Source organism: Chelonia mydas, chromosome 3, assembly GCF_015237465.2.
Source record: "Chelonia mydas isolate rCheMyd1 chromosome 3, rCheMyd1.pri.v2, whole genome shotgun sequence".
In the NCBI taxonomy this organism is placed as follows: domain Eukaryota; kingdom Metazoa; phylum Chordata; order Testudines; family Cheloniidae; genus Chelonia; species Chelonia mydas.
This window is the reverse complement of record NC_057851.1, coordinates 2,829,007-2,853,983: the sequence shown is the minus strand read 5'-3', so window position 1 is coordinate 2,853,983 and position 24,977 is coordinate 2,829,007. Positions and strand designations below refer to the sequence as shown.

At 53.9% G+C, this 24,977-nt stretch overlaps 1 protein-coding gene across 2 annotated transcripts in view; it reads left to right on the top strand.

Moving 5' to 3' along the window:
• The window catches only part of KIF3C (kinesin family member 3C), a 61,514-nt gene that overhangs the window by 4,516 nt on the left and 32,021 nt on the right, over positions 1-24,977 (top strand). The window lies entirely within an intron of this gene.

Genomic DNA, 24,977 nt, shown 5'->3' with positions numbered 1-24,977 from the left:
CAGGGCACTGGCCATCCTTTGCCTCCAGCTCCTGGTCTCCACAAATCCTCCTGGCAACGTCCCTCCCTCTCGACCCTTGGGTCTACCATTGTGTGCCAGAGGGTGGCAGCCTCTCTGCATCCCATTCTTGCGTGCCGTGACTCTGCCAGCCTCTTCTGCGCTGGGGGGAGCTTTGGTTTTGCTCTGCTTTTCCTTGCTCAGCCCCAGGCCCTTTGTTCTCCTGATAATGGCTGTTAACACCCCTGTGGTTTTGGAGCTATGCAGTGCAGACCGGCCCTGCATTCTGCCCTCTGTGCTGTGCCGGGCCGCTGGCAGTCTCTCTCTTGGAGTGGGCCCCATTTTGGCATCAGACCCATTTCCACACTGGTATCTCTGGTGTATGCTGATGGCTGTTTGTTAACTAGCTCCCTGCCCCCTTACCCCCCCCCCCCATCACATTTTCCCTCTCCCCACATCACCTTGCCGGCTGTGCATGGTCTGGTCCCAGGCCTGCAGGCCTGGCTTAGTTAATGTTCCCGTTATCTCAGTGGGAGGGAGGCTGGTGGCAGGACTCAGCCCCGACTGGGGGGATTCTCCGCCATCTTGCCCAGCCGTTGGTGTCTCCGTCATTGTGCGTACCGGGTGTCATCCTGCTTTGGGCTGGAGGCTGCACCGCTGTTGTGTGGTGCCCTTGGCCTGGCCTCTGCTACTATTCGCCCACTTCCCACCTGCTCTCATTCTGGGGGAGCGGCTCCTCCTTGTCTCTAGGAGGCAGACAGGGGCAGTCTGGTTTACACACCTTGCCCACGCAGCAGGATTTTCCAGTTCCAGCGCAGAAGCCAGCCATGAATCGGGGCTTGGACGCAGCTTCCAGGGGTGGCCAGGGTGAAGCTTGCAGGGGAGAGGGGCTCCAGCCTCCTGGATGGGTGAGGCTGGCACTGCCGGGAGAGTAGCTCTCAGCTTCATGTGCATTGGGCTGGAGTGCCGGGCGTGGCACTAGGAGCCTGTGTGAGTCTGTGGAGAAGGCCTGCCACCTGTCCCAGTGATTGCTCCCCCCGTTCCACAGGGCTGACCCCCGCTGTGCTCGCACCGACAGACCCCCCCCCATGCTCGCCCCCGGGAGCTAGGTCCTGCAGCCGAGTCTCACAGGGCTAAACCCCAGCAGCTCAAGTTCCCACAGGACCAGGGGCTGGGTGAGTGTCTGCAGCTCGAGTGTTCTCTGGTTCACGTGGTGCCCTGTGAGGCCATCCCCTTTCGCGGGGACGTGAACTGTGCCATGTAGCAGCCTGGCGCTAGGATTCACGGAGGTGAAACTGCCAACCTCCCCTGCTGGGCTCTCCGAAATGTGCTCTGCAGATCAGTGGCTACTGCCCTCCCCCATGAGCGCCTGCTGGTGGTTCAGGGACACTCCAGGCTCCCCCTCTGGACTGTAATGCTGAGCCTCCGTGCAGGGCACCACCCTCCCATGCATCCGGCTGTGACCCGCCATGCAGCATCGGCTGCTCTCAGCCCTGTGGCGGGGAGAGCTGTCCCAGCCCCGGAGCAGTTAACGCTGGAGCCAAGGGTCTGGAGCAGGCTCTGTGGCAGGTTTGCAGCACCAGTGAAGGGGAGGCCGCGGGTGCTGGCTGGTGCAGCTGAGGTCATAGGGGGCCTTAAGAGAAGGGGATGGCCCAGTGCTTTGGGGGGTGGAAGCTCCTTCCTGCCTAGCCAGTCTCAGGTTCCCCTTCCACTCTGCCTTGTTGGCTACTGTGCCCTTGGCTGCGTTTACTTCCTCTGGGGATGTCAGCACCTCTCTGAACGTGGCTCTTGAGTAGGGTAACTGCTGGAGTGTCTGGCCCAGGGTCACCCTGTGTCCTCTAACTGCTAAGAAATGAGAGAGGCAGGGACAGAGGTGCGCTGGATCTGCATCTCCCTCCCCTTCGTACCAGCTTCCTCTCCTGATGCAGGATGTGGGCCAGCAGGGCACCAGCTCTTGTTTGCACATCTATTATATCTGATTATTTGTACTGTGATAGCGTCCTGGGGCCCAAATCCTAGCCCAGGGCCCCTCTGTGCTAGGCACTGTGTAAACACAGAACAAGAAGACAGTCCCTGCCCCAAAGAGCTTACAGGCGAGATGAGACACCAGCCGGATTCAGGCAGGCTGGTGGGGGAGCACAAGGAAATGAGAAGATAGAGGAGAGGACAGGAAGCAATAGGCTTAAATTGCAGCAAGGGCGGTTTAGGTCGGACATTAGGAAAAACTTCCTACCTGTCAGGGTGGTGAAGCCCTGGAATAAATTGCCGAGGGAGGTTGTGGAATCTCCACCACTGGAGATTTTGAAGAGCAGGTTGGACAAACACCTGTCAGGGAGGGTCTAGATCACACTTAGTCCTGCCAGGAATGCGGGGGCCTGGACTAGTGACCTCTCGAGGTCCCTTCCCGTCCTGTGACCTGAACAGCATGCTAGGCTGTGGTGTCAGCACACCAGCTGCCAGACCATTGTCAAGTGTCTGTGGGCCCCGCAGCAGAGACGAGTTGTGCGGAGGGGTTTTGACGGAGGATAATGAAGTCGTTGTGTGGAACTTTACAGGAAGGGCCTCCCGTGGGAGGGACAGCCTGGGAGAAAGCATGAAGGGGCATGCTGGGAAATGAAATGAGTAGGGGCTGGGGGGCTGGTGCCGGGGGCCGAGCGGAGATGGGAGATGGTAGGTGGGTGGGGCTAGGCCGTGAGGGGCCTTGGAAGTGAAGGAGCGAGTTTGGTGTGATGGAGAAGGGGATTCCTGTCCGCTTAGAGCGTCTTCATTAAAGCGCCACAGAAGCTGGGCCGATGCAGCGTTTCAAGTGTGGACGTGCCCTGAGACACGCCCTGGATGTGAAGACCTGCAGCGAGATCCAGTTCAAAGGTGATGCCCAGGTTATGGGCCGGAGTGACAGGAAGGGTAGTGGTGTTGCCGACAGTGATGGATAAAGCAGGGATGGGTGAGGGCTTGGGGGCAAAGATTAGGAGCTTTGTTTTAGCCGTGTGGAGCTTGAGCTGCTGGCTGGACGTCCATGAGGAGATGTTGGAGAGGCAGGCCGAGATTTCAGTTCGGACAGAGATGGGTCCGGGCGGGTGGGGTAGATCTGTGAGCTGCTGGCGTAGAGGCAACTGCAGAAGTGGTGCTTGCAAATGAAACTGCTCAGAGACAAGGTGCTGAGGGTCCTCCCATCCCCATCACAGGGGTCCCTCCGGGCCTAGGCATCTATGCATCCCCAGTCTCCTCTGAGGTCACGGGCATCCTCTCCCAGCCATAACTCCAGGCAGCCACTTCCCGACTCCACAGGTCACTCTGGTGTGGAGCAGGCCAGGTGTCTAGTTTTCTCAATAACTGACAGGCCTTAAAGTGGAGGTCCCCAATCTGTGGGGCGCGCCGCCCTAGCAGGGCAAAGAGGAATGTTTTGGGGGGGGGTGGCTGGGGCCCAGGCCAGCCCCCATAGAGGGCGAAGAGGGAGTGCCAGCCAGCTCCACTCCTGGCCCAGCCCTGTGCTTGGGGTCCTGGCTGCTGACCCCGCTCCCGGGGCTCTGCTCCCAGCTGCGGCTGCCAGCCCCGTGCCTGGGGATCCGGCTGCTGACCCCACGCCTGGAGCTCTGCTTCTGGCCGTGGCTGCAGGCCCTGCACCTGGGGCACCAGCTGCTGGCCTCAGCCCCCGGTGGAAGCTCCGTTCCTGCCCCCGCCTCCAGCTAGGGCCCCAGCGTCGGCCCGCTTACCCCTCTCCGCTTCCCCCCTCGCAGAGCCGTGGCCTCGCTCCTGGCCCTGGCTCTGGGGGCAGGGGGAGGGCACGGAGAGGGGTAAGCGGGACGCAAGTTAAAAAGTTTGGGGACCACTGCCTTAAAGGGACAGCATGGCCTCTGACCATGCCAGTTCCCCAACTCCTCCATTACCTGGGGAGTGTTTATTTGACCCTCCTTGGCCTCATGCAAGCAGGCGAGATGAGATTTTTAGGAGCCATCGGGCTGCCCCCAGCACATGTTACAGTGGCCTCTGGAGACCTCCGGCCGGCAGTGGGTGCACACAAATGCCGGGGGGGGGGGGGATTTGGGAGGAGGGGTGAGGCGGGGGTCATGGAATGTGGCGTTGCCGTGAATGGGGCCCTGTGTCTGGCACATTCACTCACTCATTTAACAAGCATAATGCCCATTAGCGAGCGTTTCACCGCACGCAGCCAATGGGGAGGACGTGCTCCGGGCATAAAGGGGGCTGTTGTGCTCGGCAGAGAGCCGCACGCATGCGCAGGCGTGAACAGACACACACAGGGACGCGCTCTCCGTCACGCCCCCCCTCCCCGACTCCCTCCCTCAGGTCAGGTTGCTCACACATTTCCCCGCACCGGGGGAGCAGAAGTGAAGGCCACATTCACACCAAAGGTGATGCCGGTCCCTGAGCATTGGCCCATCCCCACACTCAGCCACTCCAATGCATGTAGCCCTCCCTAAGATGCTCCTTTTCCAGTCAGCAGTGCCACGCCCCAGGGCATAGTGCCATCCCCTGTCGGAAGAGAAGGCAATGACCATCCCGCATCTCTTCCTGCTTTCAGTAGGACACCCTTGTGATGTCTCAGGGGCCCGCCTGGCTGGCAGCCCCTTGGCATAGCCTCAGTTTGATTTTGGGGTGCATATGAGGGCTCTGCTCCTTGGGCAGAAGCTGGCACAGCCCACGGGATGTGGGGAGGGGAATTCAGCCTATGGCCTTCAATGACCACAACTGGTCAGGACCTTCACAGGCAGCACTGCGTCCCCTAGCACTGTGCTGGGGCGTTAGTTCGTGGCTGACTCAGGGGAGACCGTGCCATCTACTCAGCCACGTGCAGGGCAGGGGGGATCTCTGACCAGGCCAGACCCTGCTTTGCAACCAGTCTGGCGCTTTGCAAAGCTCAGGGCTTGCTGAGAAACGAGGGGTTTTGATTCCCAGGACTATCCCATCGTCTAGGGGGGACATGTTGAAAGACTCTCTTGGACCCCAGTTATGGCTCTGGGTGGCTGCACTCCCCTGGACCCAGAGCTCCGTGTCTGACCTGATCTGCTCTGGGCAGGGGGAGAAGGAACGAGCACTGGCTCCAGCCTCTGGAGTCCATGGATCCAGACTGCTGCCGCATGATAGGAGTGTAACTTTCTGAAAGCCTCAAGTCCGAGGTCAAGAAAAACCATCCCTTCCTAGCGTACCTGTGCTTCACCCCTTTGTTACACCGGGTCGCAAGGAAATCGAACCTTTCTGCAAAAATGGAGCAAATGGAGGCACATGGGTAGCTCAGTGTGGGTGGGAATCAGGCAGAGAACAGGGCTCGGCTCCAGTGCTCCCCAGTTTTCTTGGTACAGAGAGCGAAGTCCTTCCCAGTGACCTATTTGGCTGGCCCAGAGGCACGGGAGACCATGAGACATTCCAAGGGGATCACGAAAGGAGACTGAACGTTGTTCGACCCTGCAGTTCTGAGATGTCAAAAATACTGTAGTCCATGCAAGGATGTCACTTGGGAACAGCTCATTGCCATGGTCTGGCTGGCCCCTTGAAGGGAGTCAGGCCTCGTTCTCCTAGGAGGGCCTTCTTTATTGAGAACAAGCCCTGCCCAGCCCACCTGGAAGTAATCAACTGCCTCGGTGGCTAGTTGGCAGCTGAATAGTTAACGGCACCTGGACTTGATAAAAGGCTACCAGAACGCAGGTGGAGAAAGGCGCCCCTAGAGCGAGGAAGCTCCTAAGGAGAAGTAAACCCAGGGAAAGGAACTTAAGGGGGAGCCCTGCCAGGAGGGGCTTGAGGGGACTCTGCGTCAGCCACAGCCTGCCGGGAAGCAGCACGTGGAGCCAGAACCTCCAGGGAGCAAGCACGGGAAGGAGTCACTCTGTGTGAAAGGGACCTGGAGGCAGCGAAAGGTAGGAAGTGGCCCCAGGAAGGAGCAGTGAGTCTGAGGAAGCAGCCCTTAGCTGCTTAATACAGGGCCCCAGAAACCCAAGTAGGGGGACGGCTGACCTGGGTTCCCCTGCCAGCCACCGAGGAATGGGGCAACAAGAACGGTGGGGTCCAGAATGAGGCTGAAAGCCTGAGATAAAGTTTATTAATAGTTGCAAAGGCCAGAAGGGGGCATTGCAATTGTCTGGTCTGACCTCCTGTACAGCACCGGCCAGAGAACTGCTCGATCATTAGACTTCTGTTTGGTTGGACCCTTTATTACCGTGGAAGGGGATGGGATTGGCCAGAGGGCTGAGCTGTTAGACAGGGCAAACCACCACAGGCTCAGAGGGGCCACAAGGGGCCACGCAGGCTACTGAGTGACACCCCTCCGCACACGTGTTCTTTATATTGTCAACCTTTTTCTTTCTGAGGCCCCCCTCAACGTGCTATAAAACCGCCACGGCCCACCTGTGCCACAATAACTGGTTTTCTGCATATAAAAGCCAGGGCTGGCATTAGGGGGTAACAAACAGGGAAATTTCTTGGGGCCCCAAGCCACAGGGAGCCCCATGAAGCTAAGCTGCTCAGGCTTTGGCTTCAGCCCAGGTGGTGGGGCTCAGGGCCTTGGGCTTCAGCCCCATGCAGTGGGGTTTCGGCTTTCTGCCCTGGGCCCCAGTAAGTCTGATGCTGGCCCTGCTTGACGGACCCCCTGAAACCTGCTCACAGCCCCCCAGGGGGCCCCGGACCCCTGGTTGAGAACCAATGCTTTATAAGAAGCCAGGTGAGGCATTGAGTGTATGTAAATACCTAAGGCGAAGTGATGTAAATTTGACCAGTTACCGGTATGACTGATAACTAAGTCCAAGCAGATTCATTGTGAGAAATGGACTTAACTTCGCACAGAACAGCGGGTGTTTGCGGGGCTTGCGAGACATGTGCTCCCCAAATGAAATTGCTGGAAAGCAGCAAAAGAACAGACGTGCTTCTAGTTACGGCCGCACAGAAGCGTATAAAGACTGAATAGATGGAGAGCAAACAGCAGAGCCCAGTTCTGTTTGTTGTAAGTACACAGGCCCTCAGCCCAGAAGAGGTGCAGTATCAAACACGCAATGAAAGCAACCACTTTGTAAAAGTGTGTTTTGTTCTTAGTTCAAACAGCAAATAAATAAATAACGATGGTACCTCTAAACCTACTGATGCAGCACTAAGCTCTGATGATGCAGGGAATTTTTTTGTTGAGCCTCTTGATAAATTGACAAAACAAGGCTCTGCAAGAGATTAATGTGTGACAGTGGAAATGAACAAAAAGTGAATTTCAAAGTGGATCTGGGAGCTGAGTGCAACATAATCACGGGGAGTCTGATTAGCGGTTGCCTGATGTGACCCGTGAATAGGGAGCGTGTTTAACAGGCTCATGCGTGAAAGCATCATAGGTGGTACGTTTAAGGAAAGTTACCTCTCAGAGATTGAAAGAGTAGAACGTGAAGCCCCCTATGAGCTGGAGTTGATGAACATTCTGAATATGCAGATGATCACACGGGTCTATAACTTGTCTGCGGGTCCAGATGCAAAAGAGATTCTTAAAGAATTTGGTGAGGTGTTTAACATATTATATTCTCCGTGCACTCTAGTCCGTCACAGTAATAGAGACCCTAGAATGCTGCCAAAATATCAGTGCTGTGGGAGTTTGTAGATGCCACAGCCAGAAGGGTCGACTGTGATCGCCGAGTCTGGCCTTTTGTATAGCACAGGCCATAGGACTTTCACCAACACAATTCCTAGAGCAGATCTTTTAGAGAAACATCCAAGCGCGATTTTAAAATGGCCTGTGATGGAGAATCCACCAATTCCCAATTATCATTCTAAAGCATTGTGAGAATTGAGCAATAAAGGAAAAGCTCTGACTGGATGATAAACCTCGATGGTGTTGAGTGAACACAAATGCCAAATCAAAGAGTCAGTAATATGATCGCTGTAATAAAATCAAACCAGTGATGGGTTTGTATAGATCCAAACGAATAAGCCCGTGTGATGGGGTACCTCCCCCACACCGCTGGTGAAAGGGCTAATGTGGGCCTCAGAGGCCAGCTATCCCACCAGGTTGCACCCTGTGGGGGCAGTAGGCCTAACTAATGATGACACCCCGATGGGAAGGGGGTGGGTGGTGCTCTGAACAGGCAGTTTGGCACAGTTGGGGGCTCAGGGAGAGAGGGAGGTATACTTCAGTCCCTCTCCCAGTAGTAGGGACTGGAGAGACCTGTGGAGAATTGGAAGGCTCTGGCAGGGTGAGGAGAAAGCCAGGGAAGGGTTTGGTAGGAAGAAGTCCAGGGAGGTGGCATCCAGGAGTCTGGTGGAGTGAACTTTGCCTGTCTGAGGGTCCCCGGACTGGAACCCAGTATAGAGGGTGGGCTGGGGTTCCCCTACCAGCCACTGGTAAGGTGGCATGAAGTCCCTCAGCAGGGGATATAGACTACAGGAAACTCAGAAAGGGGTGTATGAACCATTGGGCCTAGAATGGAGGGCAGCAGACCATAATTTTGTTTTTGCTGGACTTCCTGTTGCCCTGGAAGGGGTGGGACACCTGAGGCCGATCACCACCAGACTGGAGGAGCGTTGGCAGGCAGTGCCAGCAGAGGAGAGCCTGGTGTGTAATGCCCAGCAGAGAGGGGGCGCTCCAGGCCACTGGATGTAAGGGGCACCTCGTGAGAACCATTGAGGTCACGTTTGGACTTCACAATAAAGGGTGACTTCACTTTGGGGTGAAAATCGGAGATAGAGAGAGCATGCAGCTCTCCACCTTCCGCTCCCTTTTCGGGGGAGCAGGGTCTCTGGAAAAGGTTTTGGGATTGCAGTGGACATGAGGCACTTTTTGCTGCGGCAAAAACGGCAAGGGGGAGCTGTGTAAACAGGGGAGCAGAGACTAGGAAGAGGGGGGTGATTTTTTTTTACTTCTGTGTCTGGCGTTGGTGAGAGTAATATTGGAATGCTGTCTCCAGTTCTGGTGTCCACATCTCGAAAAGCTGAAAAGCTGGAGGTGGGGCAGAGAAGAGCCACAAACGCGATTGCAGGGCTGTAGAAAATGCCTTACCGTGAAAGGGCTCGATCTGTTTAGCTTATCAAAAAGAAGAGGGAGAGGGTGACTTGATTATAGTGTATAAGTGCTTTCATGGAGAGGAAATAACAGCTACTCAAGTGCTCTTTAATTTAATGGAGAAAAGCAGAACATAAGAACGGCCAGACTGGGTCAGCTCAAAGGTCCATCTAGCCCTGTCTCCGGTCTTCCGAGAGTGGCCAGTGCCAGGTGCCCCAGGGGGAATGAACGGAACAGGGAATCACCAAGTGATCCATCCCTTGTCGCTCATTCCCAGCTCCTGGCAAACAGAGGCTAGGGACAGCATCCCTGCCCATCCTGGCTAATAGCCATTCATGGGCTTATCCTCCATGAATTTATCTAGTTCTTTTTTGAACCCAGTTATAGTCTCGGCCTTCACAACATCCCCGGGCAAAGAGTTCCACAGGGTGACCGTGCGTTGTGTGAAGAAATACTTCCTTTCGTTTGTTTTAAACAAGAACAAGAACCAACGGCTGGAAGCTGAAACCAGACAAATTCAAATTAGAAATAAAGCATAAATGTTAAATAGTGAGGGTGTTACCATAATGTGTCAGAGGGTGATTAACCATTGGCATAAACTACCAAGTGATTCTTCATCCCTTGGTGTCTTCAGATCGAGACTAGATGTCTTTCTGGATTATTGGGTTTGGCTAAAACAGCATTTACTGGGCTCAGAACAGGGGTAATGGTGACATTTAATGGCCTGGGCAGAGGTCTGACTAGATGATCCAGAAGTCTCATCTGGCATTAAACTCTAGGACTCTGTGAAGCTGGATCTCTTCCAATGATCTCCCTTGGGCTAGTCCCAGCCCCTGAGATGTCCAGAGTATCATGTCCTGGGTTTTGAGGATCTGGATGGGTTGGATGTAATCATCAGCGATCGGGGGGGGAGGGAAATCAACAGAATGAGACACTGGGCTGTTCTGCCGTGAGCTAAAGGAAAAGCCTTAAACGGAATGGGAACAAATGCCAGCTCCTGATCTGTAAGAAATACACACATTGACTGGGCCTAAGAAGGGTGGAGGCAGTTACTGTATAAATGGAGGGAACCCAGAAGGCCTAGGATTTGCACAGATTCACAGGCCCATGAAAAGATTGGCAGTCCATCGTATTCATCCATAATCTGTTACAATTGGTGCCCCACTCCCCCGGCTGCTAGAGGACAGCATAGGATGCTGCTGGAGTGACTGAGAAAAGAAGGATTATTTAAAATAAGAAATGCACCGAAGCACCTGTACCAGAATGTATTGAGACTAGCAGAGAGCCTAAGATCTCAGCCAGTTGTTTCCATTCCACCTTAGCCTGCAATCCTGCAAAATGACTGCAGTGGCATTTGCTTCCAAACCACTCCCTGCAGGACCACAGAACTCTGTTCAGAGAGCAGAAGGAAATGCTGTCAGGTTTGTTTCCTGCTGTGAGCATTTTCTTCCCTATGTTTATGGACAGAAACCGGTCAAGGTTGAAATTGTTGGAAGCCACAGGACAGCAACTAAACAGTAATAAGTCTCCAGGACCAGATGGTATCACCCAAAAGTTCTGAAGGAACTCAAATGTGTAATTACAGGATTACTAACTGTTGTGTGTAACCTATCATTTAAATAAGCTTCTGTACCAGATGACTGGAGGATAGCAAATGTGACGCCAATTGGTCACATTGGTTAAAAGATAGGAAACAAAGTGAGGAATAAATGGTCAGTTTTCAGACTGGAGAGAGGTAAATAGTGGTGTCCTCCAAAGGTCTGTATTGGGCCCAGTCCTATTCCACATATTCATAAATGATCTGGAAAAAGGGATAAACAGTGAGGTGGCAAAATCTGCAGATGATACAAAACTACTCAAGATAGTTAAGTCCCAGGCAGACTGTGAAGAGCTACAAAAGGGTCTCACAAAACTGGGTGACTGGGCAACAAAATGGTTGATGAAATTCAATGTTGATACATGCAAAGTAACGCACATTGGAAAACATAATCCCAACTCTACATATAAAATGATGGGGTCTAAATTAGCTGTTACCACTCAAGAAAGAGATCTTGGAGTCATTGTGGATAGTTCTCTGTAAACATCCACTCAATGTGCAGCAGCAGTCAAAAAAGTGAACAGAATGTTGGGAATAATTAAGAAAGGGACAGATAACAAGTCAGAAAATATCATGTTGCATCTGTATAAATCCATGGTACGTCCACAGCTTGAATGCTGCATGCAGATGTGGTCATCTTGAGATTTGAGATTCCATCCATTTGAGATTCCATCTCAAAAAAGAGATATTGGAGTTGGAAAAGGTTCAGAAAAGGGCAACAAAAATGATTAGGGGTATGGGACGGCTTCCATATGAGGAGAGATTAATAAGACTGGGACTTTTCATCTTGGAAAAGAGACGACTAAGGAAGAATATGATCAAGGTGTATAAAATCATGACTGGTGTGGAAAAGTGAATAGGGAAGTGTTATTTACACCTCATAACACAAGAATTAGGGGGCCACCAAATGAAATTAATAGGCAGCAGGTTTAAAACAAACAAAAGGAAGTATTTCTTCACACAGCACAGAGTCAACCTGTGGAACTCCTTGCCTGAGGAGGTTGTGAAGGTTAGAACTATAACAGGGTTTAAAAGAGAACTAGATAAATTCATGGAGGTTATGTCCATTAATGGTTATTAGCCAGGATGGGCAGGGATGGTGTCCCTAGCCTCTGTTTGTCAGAAGCTGGGAATGAGCGACAAGGGATGGATCACTTGATGATTCCCTGTTCTGTTCGTTCCCTCAGGCACCTGGCACTGGCCACTGTCAGAGGACAGGATACTGGGCTAGATGGACCTTTGGTCTGACCCAGTATGGCCGTTTTTATGTTAACTGTTGTACAAAGCTGCACCTAGACCTCAGAAAATTATCACGGTGTTGCACAAATTAGCACAAGTGCTCATTAAATATGAAGTGCGGGCCCAATAGGAAGTCTCTTAAAGTAGGCATGTTTTGACCTATAAAGAGGGAAAGGAAAAAGCTGTAGGAAAAGGAGTTCGAAGCAAGTCTGAGTCGAGTGCTGCCCATTTCTGAAAAAAAAAAAAAAAAAAAAAAAGACAAGCTCAAAAGAGAAACTCAAAATGGCCCAACCTCACAAGAGTTTGAGAGAGTACCTCTAGATGGAGGGCCAGCAGGAAGCACCCAGGCACCTCAAAACATCCAAACATAGTGGGACTGGAGAGAGATGGAATTCTGTGCAGAGGGCATTGTCTCATCGTACACAACATGAGGTCAGAAATTGAGCACAATCCACCATACCTCGCTGGGGATTCAGAATGGTAAGAACAGAGCCCAGTTCTGGCCAGGCATCAGAGCATAAAATATGCAATATATGGAGGAAGCAGAATACCAAAGTCACCCAGTCACTGACTGTGACGGGAACAGCAAATAGGTTTCAAAAGCCCCTGAGGTTCAGAGGTCATAGCTACTGGCAGATGTCTAAAGAAGAGGCAGGACAATCCTCTCATTGGTAGGGGATTCAGGTCGTTTACCTGATGGCTTTTGGAACCTGGACATTTATTCCAGGTACGTAGGGACTTTGGTGCTGTAGAACAGTGGTTCTCAAGCAGGGGTACGTGTACCCCTGGAGATACGCAGAGGTTTGCCAGGTTGTATTTGCCTAGTTTTACAACAGGCTACATAAAAAGCACTAGCAACGTCAGTAGAAACCAAAATTTCAGTAGTGTTTCTACTGCTCTAGAGACTACACTGACATGTAAGTACAATAGTTGTATTCCAGTGGATTTATTTTATAACTATATGGTAAAAATGGGAAAGTCAGCAATATGTCAGCGCGAGTGGGCTGTGACACTTCTGTATTTGTATGTCTGATTTTGTAAGCAAGTAGTTTTTCAGTGAGGTGAAACTCGGGGCACGTAAGACAAATCAGCCTTCTGAAAGGGGGACAGTCATCTGGAAAGGTTGAGAGCCGCTGGAGTAGAAAAAACCGGAGGTAGCCGCAATGGATCTGCAAGGGAGTCTTTCCTGAGGCTGCTGGACAAAGGCAGACCCCAGGGTTCTCTCTAGCTCCTAGACTGGCTAATGCAGCCTAGAATTGGCACAGGGCGTGTGGAACCCTGGACTCAGCAGTCCTGGCAGGGGCTACTGGCGAGGTACATGGCGGTACACAGGGAATTGGGAAGCTCCTTGGGCAGGGACTCTGTTCTGTGTGTACATGGCCCCCAGTACAGTGTGTGCTGGTCTGTGATTGGGGCCTCTAGGCTCTACAGTAACTACAATGCTTTAACTAGACAGAATTCCCCTCCCACAGCCACCACTCCCTGTTTGTTTGTTTGTTTGTTTTTAAAGTCGTTTCAGTAGTTTTTATGGCAGGAGGACGTGTTTAATCCGCCCATCACCTCTGCCTAGAGACATGTGTGGCAGGATAAAGGTGTGGCAGCCTGTTCTGGTGGCCAGGGTCAGTGGCTCAGGGTTTCCGGTATTGCGACCCCACTGCCCCTTTGTGTTCACTCGAGGTTTACTGTGCACACCTTTTCTTCCTGCTCTGGTGGGGGGAGCGTCTCCTGTTCTCCCCCGGGTCTCAGGAGGACGGCTCTGGCTCTGGCTCTCACACAGCTTTGTTGTTTGGGCAGTTCCTTGTCTTCTAGTGGGGAATTTCTGTCTGAAATTCAAGTTCCTCAAATCAGAATTCACCTAGGTGTGTGCGGTGGTCTTCCCTTTTTCCTTGCCTAGATGAAATCTGGGAACGACAACTCCCAGAAGGCAGGGCGAGAGACCCCCAGGCAAAGGAGGAAGTGGTGGAGCAAGGGCTGATGGGCAGGGCCTTTTGGAGAAATCCATTCCCTGCTCTGCTCTTAGCTGTTTCTCTCCTTCCCCACCGGAGTGAAGAGAGCCGAAGAGAGAGCAGACTTTCACAGGACAAGCATGGCAAGGCCACTGGACTCTCCCTGCGTCCTTCCCCGCACACATGTGCATACGTGCACGCATGTGGCTGCAAACAGTGAGCAAACGTGTCACAAATAGACTAAGGTCCAAATTCTGCTCTCAGCCACTGTGTGTAAGTCCAGAGTGACTCCATCAATGCTGTGCCACTAAGAGCAGGATTCAGCACCCCAGCAAATATTAAGAGAGAACAGGACGGGAGAGAATTGCCCATTAATTTTGAACAATAGACCCATCTGGGCCTATGAACTCTGGCACTGCTTGGACCTGGATAGAACGTGGCTATCTTCTTTCCCTCTAGGTTCCTCATCCCATCCCCTGCCCCCGCAGGACCATTTGTGCCTAATTCCAGCTGCTATGTAACGAGACACTAAGGGAAGGGAAGGAAAGGAATCGCCAGCCAGGAGAGGCAAAGGGCTGGAGACGCGGGGATGTGTGGTGGAGCCAAAGTACCTTGGTGGATCCCCCAGGTATTGGTGAGGGGCGAGACTGACCGTGTAAGCAGTGTCCCCATGCAAGTCTTTGTATGCCGTCTGCCCCCAGCGGGATGTGCTGTGCTGGGGCAGCACCACGCAGGCTGGGGAATCACAGGTGGTGCTCAGTCCCACAGTGCGGCTCTCCACCCTTTGCCACCCAAGCCTAGCTCTGGGCAAGGCCCCTTGGCCCAGGCCGCCTCCCTTCAGCAGATCCTCATGCTTCCAGCTGTGCCTGGTGCCTTCCCTTGGATGGTGCAGGCCTGAGAGCTGCTCCGGGGCTGCTCTGCTCCGGTCTCGCTCTGCCAGTGCAATGTTAAGATGCAGGAGGCTTCTCCCCTCTGCCGCCTAGGAAGCCGAGAGGAAAGCACTGGGCAATGTTTCCAACACAGCCATGGCCAGGCATTACCAATGGTAACCACTTTAACCCAGGCAGGGAGCAGATGTATTTCAGGGTACCTGGGTCTACCTGCCCTTTCCCTGGCGCTCCAAACAGCGCTGTCACACTTCTGAGGATATCAAAGTGCCCCTAGGAGCGGCAGGTGGAATGGGGGAATGCACAGGACTCTGACAGAAGGGCCTGCTCCCTCTGCACCTGGCCCAGCAGACCCCCACCTCTGGCTCTTACGGGGAGGGGACATGCCATTAGTTTATCTTGACGTCAAGATCACAGACTGCAGGCCCCGCTCAGCCCTCGAAGTCAGTAGCTTTTAGGAGGAAGTGCGGCGGCAGGTAAAACAATCTAGACCCTGGGCTGTCCAGGGCAGGAAGATCACAAAGGATGCCAAAGAGAAATCCCTGGAGAGTTACTCAAAGGAACAGAGAGAGAGGCTAGAAGAGAAGACGGCCAGTCGCACAGCCTAGTACGCTGCCATGGACCCTCGTTCATTTGTGAGGGGGTGTGTTTTTTGCTGTTGCTGTCAGAGTATCTTGTTAGCAAGTCTGTAGCTGTCGCAGTGCTCATGGGGCGGGTGAGCAGTTCAACAGTGCAGAAAACACTCATTGCTAGAACGAGCTCAGCAGCCTCCAGTCTAGCCGCCGTGGATAGCGAGCCATGGGACGAAGGCAGACAAGTAGGAACACCGCGACAAGAGAGCAGAAAGGATCAAGGCTTCTCACCACTTGAAAGCGGGGTGGAGGGACTTTCTGATGCGTAAAGATTAGCAAGAGCTAACTGGTCTAGTTTGGCTACATGACCACTCACCCGGGGCCGTGACAGCAGGATGGTACGCTCACAAGCGAGGGTGATATGGGCCGTACGAATACCTGGGTAGATCTCTCTGAATCTGTCTGTGAGATTCCTAGCGTGCTGTTGGGGACTCTACAAATGACACTGGACGGGGCGATGGTGCCGTGGGCTGGAGGATTAAGCTTGATGATCTCATAGAGTTTCCTCATCTCTGCTCCCCAAGCCAGCCTGCGCTCTCCGCGATACTGCTAGTGTCATGGACCCTGGTAGTGGTTTCTTGGCCTCCACAACCTAGGATGATTAGGACCCTGCATTAAGATGTCAGGCAGCCTCAGCTTTGACCAAATGCTACAAGCTCCTGACTGCCCCCCCCCCGATCGATAGAGCTAATGACTAGTTAAATTGAGTCATCTCTGACTGAAAGCAGGAAATGCCCTTTTAAAGACTGGAGATGACAGAGATATTCTCGAAAAGGATTAGTACGGTATCCAGAGGCACTGCGTAATAGGTTGCGATCTAACAGTCCTTTATTCCTAGTACCGACTGAGTGGTGATTGTGCACTGTGCTGTAATGTCTGAGCTCCTCAGTACACAACGTTAGTACGGCTGGGTTCTTGGTGTAGAATTCAGTGTAAGACTGTCGTTATCTGGGGCCTTGGTGTAATAGCCATAGAGGGGTCTCACGTTATTAGCATTCTGTTCAGTGAGATTGCTGTGAGAAGGCTATTGTGTCCTAATGTTTATGCCGGGGGGAGGGGCGAAGGGGGTTGGTGTAATATGCTGGTGACAATGGTAAAATACTACACATGTAGAAGACTCAGTGAGGATACATGTAGATGGATTTTTAACTGTCATGCTCTCTTTTTCAGATGTTTAAGGGTCCTGAAATAGGGTTGGTTCACCCCCCCGTCCCAACATCTGGTATAGCTGTGCTTCGGTGTCCCCCCTCTTTTGGGGCGCAATTCAGTGAGTGGCCAAACACTTTGCTAACGTTAAACACACAGCTTTAACGTGTCCTTGATTGCAAACGGAAGGTAAACCTCTCTTCCCTTCTCTCAGGGGTCCCTGCGCTGCTTCGCCCTTACACCAAGATTTCTCATTCTTCACTCACCTTCACCTAGAGCTGGTCAAAAAGTGGGAACATTTGTAATGAAAAACGTGGTCCTTTTTTTTAAATCAACATTTTTTTTTAATTTGAATTTTTTAATAAGAACAATTTTTCTCTTTACTCTCAGATCAGGGCTTCAGTCACAGCAATTGGTACCTTCCCTCCCGTCTTAGTGTGTCCTAGTTATCCTTGCTCTCATCCCCCCTATTTTAGGGGTGTCATAACTGAGACAGTGCACAAGGTCAGTTTAGTCAGAGCCGGGACTAGAACTCCGGTCTCTAACATGGCAAGTCACATTCACTTACACTCCACAGTGACTGCACCAACAATGAGCTTGGCTCTACTGCCTGTCACTCCAACACCACACTCTCCTTCAGAGACACGGCTAGAATCCGGGATTCTGATTTTCAGCATTTCTCTGCTGTCCAACAAATAGTTGGTATACCACTGACAGAAGGGGTGTCACGTCCCCCCTCATGTGGCTGGTCCACATGGAGGATAACAATAAACTCCTGCCACCAGTTGCTCCTTGGCTCAAGTCTGTGCTTTAGACGTAAAGGGCCTGGGCTCTAGCCATGCTGATAAGCTACGGAAGGGGTCAGTATGGTTCCACATGATGAAATATCTGTTTTTCAGTTTCATTTTTAAGAAACCATGGAAATGAGATACAAAACCCATGCGAAAAGAATATCAAGATTTCAGACTTAAAAGTGAGGAAGTGGCAAAATTTCAGGTTGCCAATGCAACCCTCATTTACCCACTTTGTGCATATGCACAACTTTTAAACACATACTGTGTTGTAACTGCTGCGGGTAGACACTGACTGCGCTGAGGGTTGCAAGAAGAGACTGGCTGTTCTCTTGCATTTAAGACACTGGACTTGAACTCAGGACAGCTGAGTTTCTCATAGAGGTGCACCAGGGGACCGAATTGTGGTCGTACTGGACCCCTGAATTCTGGCCTTTCCTAACTGTTTGAATGCTTGCCTTTGCAATCCCAACAGTTTCACATGGGGTTGATATTTTGTAGTAGAGAGAGGGTGCTGTCTGGTAGAGGGAGGGTGGCGTACAGAGGGATATGTTTGTATAGATGTGTATATAGGAGGATATAGATATATGGGAGTGAGGGGGGCTATAGGTTGGCTTACAGTCTGTGCGTGTACATACTTTTTTATATAATCCACTGACTGGGCTCCTGCCGTGAGGCATCTAAGAGCTGCAGACTAAAAATGTAAGACATTAAAACTGAGACCAGTAAAAGCCACCAGCAGAGCACGGAAAAGCTCTCGCTCCCCCCCCCCCCATCTAAAAGGATCGATATCCAGCTGGTTAGAGGGACTGGGAAACCAGCAGGGATAGCAGATGCACAAACAAGGAGAGAGGACTGTATACAGAGCCAAACCCAGGCCAGCTGAAATACTTCGGCTGTGCAGTGACCTATATAGCCTAGTGGTGGGAAATGGCTTCCTGCGGCCCTGCCTGACACCTGCATAGCAGACAGGGATGTACGGAGAGGGAAGAGGTGGTTTTGAGGGTCTTGGGCACTTAACTCTCTGCTGGGGTCCTGCGAGCTCGAAGCTTCCTCAGCTCGATGCCATGTCTGCTTCCGCTCGCCTGTGGGCACAGGCAGGGCAGCAGCGAGATTCCTGTGAGCTCTCCTCACAGCAGGGGCACTGCGCCGTCCAGATCTATTCCCACCAGTCGTTCTCGGCCTGCTGCCCTTCCGTCCTTACCAGCCATGCTAGCCCGCTGACGCACAGAGGCCTCTTGACTTCTGCTCCTCTCCATCTCCGTCCCTAGCCACCGCTGCTCCTGTCCAGTAATGCTGAAAGGCCCCTGGGCTTGTTCAGGGCAGTGCGGGGGCCTGAGATCTCGTTCGCCCGCTGACCTTACTTAGCCTTCCTCCCCTGCCTACCCACTGTTAACACCACCCTCCCTGTTGCTGAGCTGGTGACCCAGGAGCCATCTTCTAATACCTCCCTCACCCCATGCAACTGGGCAATGTCAACCCCTGCCACTTCCTCCTCCAGGACATTTCTAAGATCGGTCCTTGTTTCTGCCCAGCTAGAACGTTCGTCCTGCTGCCTTGGTTAGCACCCAGCCCCCACTTCCTCCTCCTCCTCCTCTCCAGTCTTCCTGCTTAGAAGCTAGAATTCATCCAGCTTCAACTTGGAGCCAGTGGAAGTTCAAGGTAGATAAATACAGCCTGGAACTGAGGTGGAGATTTTGGACAGTGCGGGGAGTTAACCCCAGGAACAATTCCCCCAGGGTCGTGCTGGATTCGTTCTCACTGGCAATGTTTAAATCAAGACTGGCTGTTTTTCTCACAGCTCTGCTTTAGGAATTATTGTGGGGGCAGGTCTCTGGCCTGGGTTATAGAGGGGGTCAGAGTGGTCCCTTCAGGCCAGCCCTCTTCAGAGCCCTTCCCCCTCAAGCAGAGGGGTGGGGCTTGCACTGGGGGTCTCCCACACCCCTCCCCCCCCCAGCCATTGGGCCAGAGTTAGGAGAGAAGCCTTCTTCCACCCAGCCGCCCCAGCCGAAGGTGCTTAACTCCGGAGGGTTCCCAGCTGTGAATCACAAGCAGAAACAGGCACCTCGCTGCACCCCAGCTGTAGGTGCCTCTCTCTCTGAGGACAGCGGCAGAACAAGGAGCAATGGTCTCAAGTTGCAGTGGGGGAGATCTAGGTTGGATATTAGGAAACACTATTTCACTAGGAGGGTGGTGAAGCACTGGAATGGGTTACCTAGGGAGGTGGTGGAATCTCCTTCCTTAGAGGTTTTTAAGGCCCCGCTTGACAAAGCCCTGGCTGGGATGATTTCGTGGTGGTTGGTCCTGCTTTGAGCAGGGGTTGGACTAGATGATCTCCCAAGGTCCCTTCCAACCCTGATACTCTATGATTCTATGAGCACGCACCCCTGTGAGCAGCGAATCCCCTGGGCTAGTGTAGGTGGCTGCCTGCCTGGCCTGCTGGCTAGTGTGACTTGCAGCCTGAGACCGATCTCTCTCCCAGTCACCAGACAGGAGCTTTCAGCTCCTAACTTAGGCTTTTTGAATCACGGGACTTTTCCCCAGGTGCCTAAGAGCTAGGTTTTGTGATGTGGGGTGGCACTATGCCCCACTCCTTCACTGGCACCGGGGGCAAGGGTTGAATGCCTAGCTTCAAGGTGAAAGGCTCGGTCATAAGTGACCATGCTGGGTCAGACCAGTGGCCCATCTAGGGTCCTGTCTGCTGACAGTGGCCGGTGCCAGATGCTTCAGAGGGAACAAACAGAACAGGGCAGTAGTCAAGTGATTCCCTCCCCTGTTGTCAGTCCCGGCTTCTGGCAGGCAGAGCTTTAGGGACACCCGGCGCATGGGGTTGTGTCTCTGACCATCTTGGCTAATAGCCATTGATGGACCTTTTCTCCATCACCAGTCCTGAGGCAACCAGCCTCATCGTAGTGCTTAAGAACTGGGCTCAAACTCCCCAACCCTGAGCTCTTCCATTTTGAATGTTTGCTCCTGGCTTCTGCTGCTTCCAGAACTCCAGGGGTTAATGGCTGCCAGAGACCTTGCCGCTGCTCGCCCGTTGTCTGGAAGATTAATTTTTAAAGCTGTGGTTGGTAGCATCTTTGAGAGGGGCTGCCTGGCTCCTTCCGTGCTCTGCGTCCATAATCCCCAGCCCTGCAGCTTTTTGGAGAGCAGTTAGTTAGCGGTGCAACCTCCCCCTTGCTGCCCAGTGTCCAAACAGCTTGATTTTCGATTTGGGGGTGGGTGGCCATGTTTAAACCCCTGCTAATAGCATTAGAGGTTTATCCCTCCAAAACAGGAAGCTGGGAAAGGCAGAGTCTCTCTTTAGCAGGAGGGGTGACCCCGGGACTAAAGCCAGCTGCTGTCTTTGTAGCCTTTCACCCCTCAGCTTGGAGAATGAACCGGGCAAGAGGCGCTCATGCCAGCGGAGGGCTCAGCCCAGTAACCCTGCCGTTTAAAGGAATCCAGAATCCTTTAGACAATGCAGGGTCCATAGGGGAAGGTGGCTGTCGAAGCTGCCGGGGCTCCCCACTTCTTCCCCTTTGCCATGTGCTGTCTAATCCAACCCTTTGCGGATTTCCTACTGCCGCAGGCACTGTAGTTCCCGGGTTCCCAGCTCATCCGGTTTCTGCAGTCTGATATGTCAACGTGAAAGGATTCCCGAGCGAGGGGCAGCCAGCTTTTTGCTCTTGCTCCATTTCATCCCATTCCTCCTACACTGCGTCACCCCAGAGATCCCCCCAGCCACCCCCCTGGGGTTCACACCCATCAGCTCTTTCTCAAGACTCAGTTTCTCCTCTTCGGATCTTCCCTGCTGGAGCCCGCCAGCCCCCTGAGTGTTTCAGTTGCTCGTCTCTGATCTCCCTGCAGGTTGCTGCACCTGGGGCTGCCCGGGCCTGTGCTGATATTTACTCGGCAGGGAGGGGACGATCTCATATGTGGGACTGTGTCAGGGCCAGCCCACAGGCTGCTTCCATGACACGCTGACACACCTAGACAGCGGCAGACACACGCTCGCTGACACACAGGCAGAGAAGGAGTGACACACACCCAGCCACACACACACAGACACACAACTCTGTAGGCAAGACACATGAGTCTCTGTCCCTCTTTACACCTAGGAAGATGATTTTAAAGTACCCAGGATCTAGCTCCCCTCACCAATGGCTTGGTGAGATGCAGCAGGAATAGCCCAAGCTTTCACTGTGCTGGGCCACCTCAATCAGCCAAGCCCCGCAACACCAAGACACTTGGCTGCTCAGCAAGCGTGTGTCCCAGAGGATGAACTGCTCTGCGGCTTCCCTCCTCCGCTAGGGCTGCAGTCCTCCCCCCACCCCTTACGGATTGCATGGGATGCAGGGCGGTGGGCCCAGGCCAGCGCGCGTGTTAAAGGGACACTGCATCTTTGCCGGAGGGGCTGCTTTCTTAGCAGACAGTGAAGTGCCTGAAAGGCTGGGGGAGGGGAGAGATTTCAACAGCAGGGCTCTGGGGGGCTCTCCCCGCACATCAGCTTTTCTAGTCCTCTCTTGAGTGGGTAACAGCCAGTGCAGAGGCATGACAACAGCAGGGCCTCCCCCCCGGCACGCATTAGATTGTAATGAGGACCTGTGTCCTGGATGGTGAGAGGGCCAGGGCTGCCCTGATTTGCCCTCCCCCCCCTGAAAGATCCCCCGTGCGGGCGGCGGGGGTGTGGCAGAGTGTGCGTCCCCACCCCACCCGTGGGAGAAAGCAGGGGGTGGCGGGAGCCAGCGTGGGCCGGTGGATTGGCCGGGAGGCTGGCGTCTAGGATTCTACACCCAACGGTGGCGCTTCCTTTGTAGCTGTTCCCCAGAGGTGTGTAATGGGGCTGACCCCGCGCTGCTGACCGCCGGGGTGGGGTGGTGAGTGAGTCTGTGCGCGGCGACGCACGTAGGGATGGAGCCGGTGAGAGTAACCGCAGGCCCAGGGATCGGTAACGCGCGGCTATATTGATACCCGGGGCCCTTTGCCCAGAACAGGGGTCAGGAGCGAGACAGGAATGCCAGTCCCCACTCATTCATCCCCCAGCCTCTGTACTTCCAGCCCCTCTCCAGCCTCCTGTGGGGAGTGCCCACCCCTTCCTGCTTGCCACAGAAAGCTGGGGGGGCCTGGCTCCAGCTGGCCTGACCGCCCAGACCCCTAACCCACCCTGCCCGAACCCAGACTCCTGCCTGGGGAGTCTGAGTCTTGACTCCTCTCTACTAGCCCCGATGTCCAAAGTCCTCCTGTGAGCCAGGTGGGTGAAACACCCGGGCACAGCAGTGGTGGGCGAATGCTGCCCCCGCTCTGCGGCCAGAGATGGCGCTAGACACGGCAGAAGCAGGGGGGAGGGGGCAGATTCTGGCCTCCAGACCCCCTGCCTGCCATGAAACCCTGCTCCCTGGGGGCTGCCTGTGCAGGGGGGGTGGTAATGGATCAGTTTACCTCATGTGGACAAACGAACGTTCCCCTTGTAGGACGCTCTCCCCTCCCTGTCTCCCGGGGGTACCTTGGGCCCCGTCTCAGTTCCTCATGCCTCGCGGCCCATCCCACCTTGGGAACCTGCCGCCTACCCCTGCTGAGTCCTTAGCGTCCACACCGGGGCCAGACTGCTGTATATGATGATAGGGCTTGGCAGAGATCCTGTCTCCAAGGGAAGGGGGGGGGTCCCTCTCAGAGATAGGCCCCTCCCCCATCCAGCTGTGGGGTGCAAGCGGACGAAGGAGCTGCTGAAGTACCGGGCTCAGGTTGTGGTCCATTTCCTGCAGAGGATAATTAACAGCACTAATTGCATTAGCCTTGCCCCTGCGAGCAGGAGAGAGGTGCCAGCAGAACTGCTGGGCTTTGGCAAGAGAGAAAGGGAGAGGCTCAGTGAGCAGGAGCCACGTGTGCATCGGGTGAAGGTGTGGGACATGCTATGTGTCACGGAGTCCCCGGGCGATGCTCTGGAACTGCTCCCCAGGAAGCCAGGCAGGACTCTGGGGAAGTCTCCTCTCTGTGAGCAGCCTGTCTGCAGGACACACAGCTCACACAGCTTCCACCCTCCTTGGAGCATTCAGCATCCTCTGCCCCTCCGTGCGCTTCCCACAGCGAGTCCACCCAGGCGGGGCTCCTGGGGAAGCCAGAGGGTCCTGCCCCTCCAACTCCGCCGTCAGATGTGACTCTCAGCCAGCCAGTAACACAGAAGGTTTATTAGATGACAGGAACATGGTCTAAACCAGAGCTTTTAGGTACAGAGAACAGGACCCCTCAGCTGGGTCCATTTTGGGGGGCAGTGAGCCAGACAACCCCATCTGCACTTCGCTCCATGTCCCCAGCCAGCCCCAAACTGACTCCCCCTTCAGGACACCCCCCCCCCCCCCGGCTTTGTCCCTTTCCCGGGCCAGGAGGTCACCGGATTCCTTTGTTTTCCAACCCTTCAGCTCTCACCTTGCAAGGGGGAAGGGCCCAGGCCATCAGTTGCCAGGAAACAGGGTGTCGGCCATTCTCTGTGTCCAGACCCCTGCACACACCTGCCCTCCAGGGCTCTGCAACGATCATACACCCTCACCCCACCACCTAGATACTTAAGAACTGCCTAGGGGAAACTGAGGCACCCCCACAGTATTCAGAGGAAACATTAAGAACAGTCCCGCTTCGTCACACTTTGGAACCTGACAGGAGCCTCCCTGGGGGAAGAGACACAGCATCCACCGGGCAGGGATGAGAGACAGGGAGAGACAGGCAGCAGGAGGAGGACAGCATGCTCTGCTCCCCTGCGGCCAGGCGGATGGAAAGCCCTGGCCTGTCTGATTACAGCTCACATTGAAATTAGTCACAGTGACTTTCCCACTCCAGTTCCCTGGAGCTCCAGGAAATCGTGGAGTGGAGTCTGGAGGACCAGGATGGGCAAAGTCCCTCTCTCTGGGTGTTTAAACTGAGCCCATTGGGTAGCAGCTGGAGGTCTGGGTTAGCCGATGTCAGTGCTCATCTGGGAGGGTGAAGTTCAGAAGGCCTGGGAGAGGGGGGCAGCCGGTAACAGCAATCGGCCATGCTGATCTGGGCCCAGACGGGATAGAGCTGTAGCACGCTGAGGGTCTTGGCAGTTTAAAGTACCATTCCGCTCTGCTCTGAAACGCGAGGGGTTAACAGACCCCTTATGTTACTCCCTGTGTGTGTCAGTCCTGGCTGTAGAGATAGCCTTGCATCTGTGATGCCCTGTGTCACGGCGTCCCTGGGCGATGCTCTGGAACTGCTCCCTACAAAGCCAGGCAGGACTCTGGGGAAGTCTCCTCTCTGTGAGCAGCCTGTCTGCAGGACACACAGCTCACACGGCTTCCACCTTCCTGGGTCTGACCTCAGAGCATTCAGCATCCTCTGCCCCTCCGTGTGCTTCCCACAGCGAGTCCGCCCAGGCCGGGTCCTGGGGAAGCCAGAGGGTCCTGCCCCCCAACTCCGCAGTCAGACGGGACTCTCAGCCAGCCAGTAAAACAGAGGTTTATTAGATGACAGGAACATGGTCTAACACAGAGCTTGTAGGTGCAGAGAACAGGACCCCTCAGCCGGCTCCATTTTGGGGGCAGTGAGCCAGACAACCATGTCTGCACTTCACTCCATGTCCCCAGATAATCAGTAATCAGCCCCAAACTGAAACTCCCTCCAGCCCCTCCTCCTCTGGGCTTTGTCCCTTTCCCAGGCCAGGAGGTCACTGGATTCTTTTGTTCTCCAACCCTTTAGCTCTCACCTTGCAGTGGGGAAAGGTCCAGGCCATCAGTTGCCAGGAGACAGAGTGTGGGCCATTTAT